Raw genomic sequence first — 12,146 nt, forward strand, 5'->3', positions numbered from 1 at the left:
TCTCACATCCATACATGATTATGGGAAAAACCATAACCTTGACTAGACGGACCTTTGTTGACAAAGTAATGTCCTGCTTTTTATATGCTGTCTAGGTTGGTTATAACTTTCCTTCCAAGGAGTAAGCGTCTTTTCATTTCATGGCTGCAATCATCATCTGCAGTGATTTTGGGGCCCAGAAAAATAAAGTCAGCCACTGTTTCCACTGTTTCCCCATCCATTTGCCATGAGGTGATGGGACCGGATGCCATGATCTTAGTTTTCTGAATACTGAGTTTTAAGCCAACTTTTTCACTCTCCTCTTTCACTTTCATCAAGAGGCTCTTCAGTTCTTCTTCACTTTCTGCCATAAGGGTGGTGTCATCTGCAGTATCTGAGGTTATTGATATTTCTCCCGGCAATCTTGATTCCAGCTTGTGCTTCCTCCAGCCCAGCGTTTTTCATGATGTACTCTGCATATAAGTTAAATAAGCAGAGTGACAATATACGGCCTTGATGTACTCCTTTTCCTATTTGGAACCAGTCTGTTGTTCCATGTCCAGTTCTAACTGTTGCTTCCTGACCTGCGTACAGGTTTCTCAAGAGGCAGGTCAGGTGGTCTGGTATTCCCATCTCCTTCAGAATTTTCCACAGTTTATTGTGATCCACACAGTCAAAGGCTGTGGCATAGTCAATAAAGCAGAAATAGATGTTTTTCTGGAACTCTCTTGCTTTTTTGATGATCCAGTGGATGTTGGCAATTTGATCTCTGGTTCCTCTGCCTTTTCTAAAACCAGCTTGAACATCTGAAAGTTCATGGTTCATGTATTGCTGAAGCCTGGCTTGGAGAATTTTGAGCATTACTTTACTAGTGTGGGAGAGGAATGCAATTGTGTGGTAGTTTGAGCATTCTTTGGCATGGCCTTTCTTTGGGATTGGAATGAAAACTGACCTTTCCCAGTTCCATGGCCACTGCTGAGTTTTCCATATTTGCTGGCATATATGGTATGCCATATAGGCATAATCTCAAAGATTTCCCCACCAAGATTCCTGTTCCCTGACTATTCAGTCAAACATTAGATACTGCTGTGAAGGGGGGTTTCAGATGCAATTAAGATTACTAAGTGAGTGATTTTCAAACAGGGAAATTATCATTAGTTATCTGGCTCAATGTAAGTATGTGCTTGCATGGATGCTAAGTTGCTTTAGTTGTGATGGGCTCAATAATGGGCAGAAATGGTATGGACCTAACAGAAGCAGAAGATATTAAGAAGAGGTGGCAAGAATACACAGAACTATGCAAAAAAGATCTTCATGACCCAGATAATCACAAAGGTGTGATCACTCACCTAGAGCCAGACATCCTGGAATGTGAAGTCAAGGGGGCCTTAGGAAGCATCACTATGAACAAAGCTAGCAGAGATGATGGAATTCCAGATAAGCTATTTCAAATCCTGAAAGATGATGCTGTGAAAGTGCTGCACTCAATATGTCAGCAAATTTGGAAAACTCAGCAGTGGCCACAGGCCTGGAAAAGGTCAGTTTTCATTCCAATCCCAAAGAAAGGCAATCCCAAAGAATGCTTAAACTACCCCACAATTGCACTCATCTCCCACACTAGTAAAGTAATGCTCAAAATTCTCCAAGCCAGGCTTCAGCAATACATGAACCATGAACTTTCAGATGTTCAAGCTGGTTTTAGAAAAGGCAGAGGAACCAGAGATCAAATTGCCAACACCCACTGGATCATCAAAAAAGCAAGAGAGTTCCAGAAAAACATCTATTTCTGCTTTATTGACTATGCCACAGCCTTTGACTGTGTGGATCACAATAAACTGTGGAAAATTCTGAAGGAGATGGGAATACCAGACCATCTGACCTGCCTCTTGAGAAACCTGTACGCAGGTCAGGAAGCAACAGTTAGAACTGGACATGGAACAACAGACTTGTTCCAAATAGGAAAAGGAGTACATCAAGGCCGTATATTGTCACTCTGCTTATTTAACTTATATGCAGAGTACATCATGAAAAACGCTGGGCTGGAGGAAGCACAAGCTGGAATCAAGATTGCCGGGAGAAATATCAATAACCTCAGATATGCAGATGACACCACCCTTATGGGAGAAAGTGAAGAGGAACTAAAAAGCCTCTTGATGAAAGTGAAAGAGGAGAGTATAAAAGTTGGCTTAAAGCTTAACATTCAGAAAACTAAGATCATGGCATCTGGTCCCATCACCTCATGGGAAATAGATGGGGAGACAGTGGAAACAGTGTCAGACTTCATTTTGGGGGGCTCCAAAATCACTGCAGATGGTGACTGAAGCCATGAAATGAAAAGACGCTTACTCCTTGGAAGGAAAGTTATGACCAACCTAGACAGCATATAAAAAGCAGGACATTACTTTGTCGACAAAGGTCCGTCTAGTCAAGGTTATGGTTTTTCCCATAATCATGTATGGATGTGAGAGTTGGACTATAATGAAAGGTGAGCATTGAAGAATTGATGCTTTTGGACTGTGGTGTTGCAGAAGCCTCTGGAGAGCCCCTTGGACTGCAAGGTGAGCCAACCAGTCCATCCTAAAGGAAATCAGTTCTGGGTGTTTATTGTAAGGACTGATGTTGAAGCTGAAACTCCAATACTCTGGCCACCTGATGCAAAGAGCTGACTCATTGGAAAAGACCCTGATGCAGGGAAAGATTTAGGGCAGGAGGAGAAGGGGATGACAGAAGATGAGATGGTTAGATGGCATCATGGACTCGATGGACATGGGTTTAGGTGGACTTCAGGAGTTGGTGATGGACAGGGAGGCCTGGCGTGCTGCAGTTCATGGGGTCAGAAAGAGTCAGACATGACTGAGCGACTGAAGTGAACTGAACTCTTTGTAAACCCATGGACTGTAGCCCACCAGGCTCATCTGTCCATGGGATTCTCCAGGCAAGAATACTGGAGTGGATTGCCATGCCCTCCTCCAGTGTTAAGTACATGAGCCCTTAAAGGTAAAGGAGGAAGCAAATGGGTCGGGAGAGAGAAAGAAAGAAGAGAAAGAGGGAATAAAGGAAGAAGAAGGAGGAAGAGAAGGAGAGGGAAAAAAAGAAGAAGAAAAACAGGAAAGTTGGTAGCCGGGAGCTGGGAGGAGAGAAGGGCAAGAGGTCAGAACGATATGAAGTGTCAGAAAGATTCAACCCACCATTGCTGACTTTGAAGATGGAGCAGGGGGATCACTAGCCAAAGAATGCAGGAGATGTCTAGAAGCTAAGGATGACCCCAGCAAAGAAATGGCAACATTAGTCCTAGAAATGCATGAAACTGAACTCTGCCCACAGCCAGAGTGAGTCTGGGAGATTATAACCACCAGAGGCTCTGCAAAGGAACACAGTTGTCCTGCTAAGGAAGACCTAGAGCAGAGAAACCAGCCAAGCCTACCGGACTTCCAACCTATAGAACTATAAGAGAATGAATGGGTGTTGTTTTAAGTTGTTAAATGTGTGGTAATTTGCTGCGGAAGTGTTAGTCATCTAGTCGTGTCTGACTCTTTGTGACCCCATGGACTGTAGCCCACCAGGCTTCTCTGTCCATGGGATTCTCCAGGCAAGAATACTGAAGTGGGTTGCCATTTCCTTCTCCAGGGAAACTTCCAGTACTATGTTGCTATAGTAGCAAGAGTAGACATTCTTATCTTGTTCTTGGTCTTAGGTGGAAAGCACTCTTTCATCAAGTGTGGTGCTAGCTACATATAGCTTTTGGTAGATGTTGCTTGTCAAGTTGAGGAAATTCTCCTCTATTCTTCTTAAATACTGCTAAATTTTATTTATTAATATTTTGTTTAAGTCTTCAGAAGATATATTTGTATTGTCTTCAGTTTTGCTTTTATACTGTTTTTGTCTGGTTTGATATCAAGTAATACTAGGATCATAAAATAAATTTCTATTTTCTGGAAGAAATTATGTTACATTTGTGTTAAAAAAATCCTTTCAGTGAAATCATCTGGGTCTGGAGATTTCTTTTTAGAAAGTTTTAAAATTATGGGTTAAATTTATTTATTAGTTATAGGGCTGTTCGTAGTATCTCCTTCATCTCAGATAAATGGTGCAGTGCAGTGATCAGCCACTTAGTTGTGTCCAAATCTTTGTGACGCTATGGACTGTAGCCTGCCAGGCTCCTCTGTCCATGGGGATTCTCCAGGCAAGAATACTGGAGTGGATTGCCATGCCCTCCTCCAAGGGATCTTGTAGTTACTAATTTTCAAGGAATTTGTTAACTTCATCTAAATTGTCAAATTTATGTATGTAGTGTTGTTCCTAGTATTTCCTTATTAACCATGTGATATCTGTTATATTTGTTGCTTTATCCCATTTCATTGTTGATGCTGGTGATTTGTCTTTTTTTTTTATTTTTTATTTTTTTATTAGTTGGAGGCTAATTACTTCACAACATTTCAGTGGGTTTTGTCATACATTGATATGAATCAGCCATAGATTTACACTTATTCCCCATCCCGATCCCCCCTCCCACCTCCCTCTCCACCCGATTCCTCTGGGTCTTCCCAGTGCACCAGGCCCGAGCACTTGTCTCATGCATCCCACCTGGGCTGGTGATCTGTTTCACCATAGATAATATACATGCTGTTCTTTTGAAACATCCCACCCTCACCTTCTCCCACAGAGTTCAAAAGTCTGTTCTGTATTTCTGTGTCTCTTTTTCTGTTTTGCATGTAGGGTTATCATTACCATCTTTCTAAATTCCATATATATGTGTTAGTATGCTGTAATGTTCTTTATCTTTCTGGCTTACTTCACTCTGTATAATGGGCTCCAGTTTCATCTATCTCATTAGAACTGGTTCAAATGAATTCTTTTTAATGGCTGAGTAATATTCCATGGTGTATATATACCACAGCTTCCTTATCCATTCGTCTGCTGATGGACATCTAGGTTGCTTCCATGTCCTGGCTATTATAAACAGTGCTGCGATGAACATTGGGGTGCACGTTCTCTTTCAGATCTGGTTTCCTCAGTGTGTATGCCCAGAAGTGGGATTGCTGGGTCATATGGCAGTTCTATTTCCAGTTTTTTAAGGAATCTCCACACTGTTTTCCATAGTGGTTGTACTAGTTTGCATTCCCACCAACAGTGTAAGAGGGTTCCCTTTTCTCCACACCCTCTCGGATGCTGGTGATTTGTATCTTATCTTTTTTGCCAGTCTTGCCAGAGGTTTGTTAATTTTATTGATCTTTTCAAATAACCAATTTTTGCTTTCATTGATTTTCTCTATTGACCTTCTGTTTTCAATTTTAGTGATTTCTGCTTTTCTGATTTCTGGTGCAACTATACCTCCCCAGCCCCCACCCCCCACCGTTGCCCCCCAACTCATCCCCACCCTGGGCACAGGAGAGAGTTGAATTGGGTCATGGAGGTGAAAGTGGAGAAGTGGGTGGGGGTGAGGCAGATATTTGTTTTCAACCTTACATTTGGAGAGTTGCTGACAGGAGGAGTGGGTAGGTAATAGGGAACAGCCCAAGGAACGGAGAAGGGGTGTTCCAGAAGGTCTCGAGCATTTGCTCTCCTTCTGTCTGCAGGAGGCATGTGGAGTGAGCTGGAGGCTGTGAGAGGACAGACCACACCAGGCTCTGTGGGATGGAATCCTGAATCCAGCAGTGCTCTGGGCACTGGAGAACACAGTCCCTTTAAATCCTGGAACCAATCACAGAGGAAACTGAGAGGCTTAGCCTCTGTGTCTTGGAGTATGCCCTTCCCACTTTTATCACTAATCTGGAGAATTCTGGAGACACTTCACTTGCATTTAAAGGAATATTTGCACAGGAGGATTCTTTCTGAAATTGTTTGCATCCGGGGACTCAAATCGCCTAATTGGGTCCAGGAGTACTTTCTTATTTGTGCGGTGAGGTGGCCTGGATAGAGCCCGCCTGACCTCCTGCTCTGAAGTGGGATTTGTCTGCCCAGGTTGTCAAGGGGGTGGGGAGGGGGAGGTGAGCATTGCCTGCAGCAGAGCGGGGCACTCCATCTACTTAGGAAGTCCCAGGCTGCCTTTCCATGTAACTGTTCCAAGGGAAAGCTTCCCAGACCTTTTGGAGTTCAAACAGCTCTTGTAAAATGGCATTTTGATGAGCTGAGCATAAATGAATTGGAAATGTTCAGATAATGTTTCCCTAGGGTTTAAAAACCAAGGAGAAACGTGCTTGGCAAAGGGTCTAAGGGGCTGGGCCAAGAGTTTGAAAAGTGATTTGAGATGCTGTGATGAACCCAAATTACCACCAGTTTCTGCCATCTTTGCTGGTGCAGAGGGCCTGGGGGAGGGGGCCTCAGGCAGGAAGAAAGAGCTCCTTTCTCTACCAGGGAGAAGGGAGAGCAGCTTTGACACCATGGTCATCTAATGTGGGGCTTTCTCTCTGGGCTGAGTTTACTAGCAGATCTGTCTACCCATCTCTCCATCCATTATTCCATCCATCCTTCCATCCATCTATCCATCATTCCATCCATCCATTCATCCATTCATCATTGCATCCATCCATCCATCCATCCATCCATCCGTCATTCTACCCATCCTTCTGTCCACCTATCCATCTAATGAGTACTTATTAAGCACGCACTGTGTACATGACTCTTAAGAAGACAGAAGGTAATGCGCCTCAGTCCCTGACCTTTCAGATCTCAGTGTTCTGGTGGGAGAAACTTGAGGACAGGCAGGGGCTACAGGAGTCAGGGTAAGAATGGTACCCCTTTGAGACTTTCAGAGTGACAACTTTGCCAAAGTTTCCAATGACACCCTGGTGGGGTGATAGGATGCCTACAAGTTGGATCAGGGACCCCCAAGATGAGATGCCACTTGGAATGAAAAGTGAAGGAAGGGGTTCACCCCACACTTGAGCCCAAAGCTGTACCAAAACTACTCCAGGACAGTAGATTCTAGAGATGACAGTAGTGGAAGGGTCATCAGTGCCCGAGGAGAGCCCTATCCCTCTAAACACTGTCCTAGGACCGTTGCTCATTACCCCATGCAGCTCTCACTCCACCCCGGGAGATACTCCTATCCTCCCCTAGAAAAAAGAGGCTTTTAGGGTGAGGACTTAGCCCATGGTTACCTGGCTGGAAAGATGGGAACTGGTACCTCCATCTGCACTGGGTGATAGGGCTCCTTTCTAGAGGAAAGCAGAACCAGAACACCAGGTGCTACAAACTCCAGGGTCTGCCATCAGGCTGGGGATGTAGTGTTGACCTTAGCCAGGAAGAGAAATTGTTTAGAACGGCAAGTCTGTAAGCTGCAAGGATATGCCAGCCCAGGGAAGTCTCTTAATGCACCTAAATTCTTGTTGGTGCAGAAAACAGAATCTTGGAAGAGATTCGGAGACCTCTGGATCTGATTTCTAATTATGCTGACCCATCCTGTCCCAAAAGGGAACTTTTTCAAATTAATAAAATACTTTTTATTTTGTACTGGAGTATAGCTGATTAATGCTTCCTAGGTGGTGCAGTGGTAAAGAATCTGCCTGCCAGTGCAGGAAATGCAGGCTACGCTGGTTTGATCCCTGTGTTGGGAAGATCCCCTGGAGAAGGAAATGGCAACCCACTCCGTATTCTTGACTGGAAAATCCCATGGACAGAGGAGCCCCAAGGACTACAGTCCACTGGGTCACAAAGAGTCAGACAGGACTGAATGAGCACTGGCACTGGCTTAGCTGGTTAACAATGTTATGATAGTTTCAGGTGGACATTGGAGGGATTCAGTCATACATATGCACGTATCCATCCTCCTCCAAACTCCCCTCCCATCCAGGCTGCCACAGAAAATTGAGCAAAATTCCTGAAAGGGAACTCAAATGTGGACTTTTTTTTTCTTTCTTAGACATGATTATGCTTAGTGTCTGTGATATAGACTTAAATACTGAGGAACCTAAGATGCACATTTCAGCCTTTTGTTTCTTTGTCTGTTGCTTACCCTTGCCAACATGCCCTGCTGGGCGAAAGGATTCTGATCGACATGTGCACGCTGGCCTGCTTCTAAATATAGAATCACTGCAAGTGCAACAGCTACAAAGGTAGACCAGAGCCAGGGTGTGGTGCCAGTAATGGAAACACCTGGAAGGCACTGGTGTTTGTGTTCTAATTGTCCAGACTGAAGAATGGCTCTTGGAAAAACTCCAAGCTGATCTAAGTACTGTACAGACTTTTCTTGATGTGTGCAGTGGATGGCATTACTGAGAGAGTCAGTGTATTTTAAACCATGTTTGTTTTTTTTTAAAAAAAAAACAACTCAACACAATATTAACACGTCATACGGGGTTCCGTCCAGGCTTAGATAATAATGAATGGATTGTTAGCTACACAGATGTCAAGAATGAAGTTTGAAAATCACGTGAGATGTGATGTGATTATTTCTTGTGAAGGACTTTCCCCGAGTTATATCTGACAAATGCTATCAGAGTCCCTCCCCCATCATGGTGACATCAGAATAGAAACCCCCCTAACATCTTGAATGTCCCCAAGGCAGCCTTGCCTCCCTTGATGAAACCCACTAGCATGAGCAGACATTTTGGAAAGCATTCTAAAGTGGGCTACAAACACCACAGCTTCTGTTTGATATAGGAAGGCATCTCTCTTTCCACCTGAGAATGCATGACTGTTTTAGAAATCTAGAAACTTCTGAGACCCATCCAAAATTAGCCACTTTGAAACACAACTCGTTACAATGGTTTTCCTGGCCAGGTGATGTTTTTCTTCGTGTATTGCTCGAAATGAGAAAATGACTGTCACATTCCAAAACAACAAGCAACAAAAATACCTTGTAAGGCAAACTGGCGCTCTAGAAGGGCCAGTTGCTTTTAGCAACAAAACTCATACAAAGGTTGCCAGTTTCATATAAATATGCGTGTGTGAAAAATCATATGCTTCAGGAGACCTGATCACCATATGGATAAAGGCAAATTCTGTCTTCACTATCCTTGGCATGCCCTCTCATGTCAACAAGCTCCCCGGGTACAGCGTATGAGTGACGATGCCCTCCCATGAGAAAGTGACTGGGCTCTTTTGGGGGCAGCAGTTCTGGGCATTCTTCTTTTTCTTTTTTGGCTGTGGCATGCAGGATCTTAGTTCCCTGACCAGGGATTGAACCCGTGACCCCTGCACTGGGAAGGTAGAATCTTAACCACTGGACAGCTAGGGAGGTTCTGGTTCTGGGGATTCTGAGGAACCTCCATGCACAGGTGGATCTGAGAGTGGAGGGATAGGGGACCCTGTCCTTGGCCAGGCTGGGACACCCACTCACCCCTGGTGTCCCCAGCAGGGATTGGAGGCCAAGCTGGGGTACAGTCAGTATCCTCCATTCTAGATCTAGTTCCAGCCCGGGTAAGAATCCCAACCTTCCTGGGAACTAGTCCTTCCTCATCAGGAAGTTTGTTTGCCTATTAGACAAGCTTAGAGCCCCTGCTTCTGTACCTGGCCTGGTGATAGGGCCCAGCAGAGCAGGTAAGAAGAGGAAAGTGGTTCCGCACAAGAAGAACACCTGAAAGTGACCCAGGGGTTGTCTGAGCCTGCCTGGGCCGTGCACTCTGCTTTTATTTTTTCTGGCTGTACTGCACTGCTTGTGAGATCCTAGTTCCCTGACCAGGGATTGAACCCACTCTCCCTACACTAGAAGCTAGTAGTCTTAACCACTGGACCACCGGGGAATCTCTGCACTGTGCTTTTGAGGCACTCTTAACGGTCCTCACTACAGGTGCTTAGGGCTAGCTGTGCAGGGCCATTCACAGTCATGGGCATCCAGGATGCGAGAGTGTGACAGCAAGTGTGTCGCACAAGGAGTTGGGTAGTGAAGGTCATACCTTTAGTCCCTACAACCCTTAATCTTCTCCTAATCCTTATTCCTCTTCTCTCTCCCCCTCGTCCTAGGAGGGAGATGCTGTGAAGGCCTTCTTGTTACACACCAGGAAATAAGGCCCAAGAAGGTTAAGTGACTTGTTGAACACCCCCCGCTCCCGCCTCTTAAGGAAAAGCATTAAGATGCAGCCCCTTTCCCAGCCTGCACTTTTTGGAAACTGGCAGAATGGGTGTCTTCTGATGATGACACACCTGGAGACCCAGGTTCTGGGACCTGGTGGCTGGGGGAAACCCCTCACAAAGCCACAAGACTTCCCCAGCCCAGCAGCTCTGAGTTCTGCCAGGGAAGCCCCAGCTTCCTGTTGCCGGGGGAAATTAGAAACCTGAGAGTCAATCCAGGCCTTTCCGAGGCCCAGAAGGAGCTCAGCGGGTGGGGAGAGCAAGTTGGTGCCGGCACGGAGCGCTGAGGCCACGTGGCACCTGGCACCCTCATCACCTGTCAGAAAACCTGCCGACAGAAACGGGCCCCAGAGTGCCCTGAGAGGGAAAAGTGGGGTGGCCACAAGGGACTTCAGGGGGCCATCCACACAGTCTCCATCAGCCTTTCCCAACAGTGGGCACGCAAGTCATATAAGCCTGAACCATTGGAGCTCTCCACTTCCGGTGTGGATGGCAGGCATTTCCGGCCCGTAGCTGTTGGGTGGTGGGGAGTAGGACACGTGACTAGTGCCGGCCAATAAGCTGTGAGCCAGTTCACCTAAGTGTTGGTGCCCGCAGCTCCAACACAGAGGTGGGTAACATTCAAGGTGGGGGGCAGGGGTCCCTCTGTCAGGTCCATGAGTGACCCCAGTGAGCCTCTTAGATTGGGGCTACAGTTGACAAATCAAAGCCCTCCCAACTGTGGGTACTTGTTGGGTATCTGGCAGGGAAAACCAGGCAGAGAATTGGGCACCCAAGGAAAGAGTTACTCAAAGAGATGGGAGTGATTTTAGGGAATCACTGCTTGAATCGTGAGAATCCCCTTGCGTGTGGCTGGATGCAGTGTGGCTGGAAGTCATTATAAAGGCTCAGCCAGTGCAGGGACCAAGTGGACTTGGATGGGGGAGGGGGTAACATGTTCGGTCTTTGCAGGGTTTTGCAGAATGAATTATTTCTGGTCCTTGGGCGTATAGTTTACACCAGGGCGCCTCAAGCTCAGCTCTGCACATAGATTCTCCAGAATCTTGTGGAAAGGCAGAGTCTGTTTCTGCAGATCAGAGATGGGGCCTGAGAGTCCACATTTCCTCTAAGCTCACAGGTTGGCCCAGTGTTATTGGGCAGGCAGGACTACACTTTGAGAGGTGAGAGACCTCACTTAGAGCTCCTGCTAAGAGCATGAGTTGGAGGTCAGACCAGGGATCAGGCCCACCTGCTGCAGGCCCCTGTGGTCCCCCATGGCACCACTTGATAGTTAGGGGTGCTTAGGGTCTTCTGGTGATGCTAATAGCTGATGAGAGACTTTACCGTTGAGCCTGCACAAACAGGTTTCAGAGTAGGCTGGGTTTTATTTTGGTCTCTGACATTTCGCCAATTTGGCCACAGAATAGGTTGTCAGTTCCAAAATGATTCATTTTCTGGCATGTGGAAATAATTAGAAGTAAGAGATCTTTTCCTACTCTTTGTGAATAAAGAAGATAATGAGGCTGGTGAACAAAAACCAAGGCATTGTGGTAGGTGGAATCCAAAGATGGCCCCCAAGATCCCTCCCTCACTCCTGTCCCACCTGCCTTCACGCGCTTTCTCCCAGCTCTTCAATCAAACACCAGCCTAGGTGTTTTTCTGTGAAGGGATTCTGCAAATGTAATTAAGGTCTGCAATCAGTTGACTTTTGGGCTTCCCTGGTGGCTCAGATGGCAAAGAATCTGCCTGTGTGCCGGAGATCAGGGTTCGATCCCTGGGTCAGGAAGATCCCCTGGAGAAGGGAATGATTACCCACTCCAGTATTCTTGCCTGGAGAGTTCCATGGACAGAGGAGCCTGGCAGGCTACAGTCCTTTGGGTCGCAAAAAAGTCAGATATAGCTGAGCAACTAACACTTTCACACTAGGGAAAGGAGATCATCCTGGGTGAGCCTGGCTTAATCAGATGAAGCCTTAGAAGAAAGATTTGATATGAGAGGGACTCAACTTTTGCTGGTTTTAAAGATGGAGGAGGCTGTGTGGCAGGGAATGCAGCTGGCCTCTTAGAGCAGATAGTGACCCCTGGCTGATAACCAGGAAAGAAACAGGGATGTCAGTCCTACAACCTCAGTCATTCAACCACCTGAATGAGCTTGACTCTTTGCTAGCACCTCCAGAA

This window comes from Cervus canadensis, chromosome 5, assembly GCF_019320065.1.
Source record: "Cervus canadensis isolate Bull #8, Minnesota chromosome 5, ASM1932006v1, whole genome shotgun sequence".
In the NCBI taxonomy this organism is placed as follows: domain Eukaryota; kingdom Metazoa; phylum Chordata; class Mammalia; order Artiodactyla; family Cervidae; genus Cervus; species Cervus canadensis.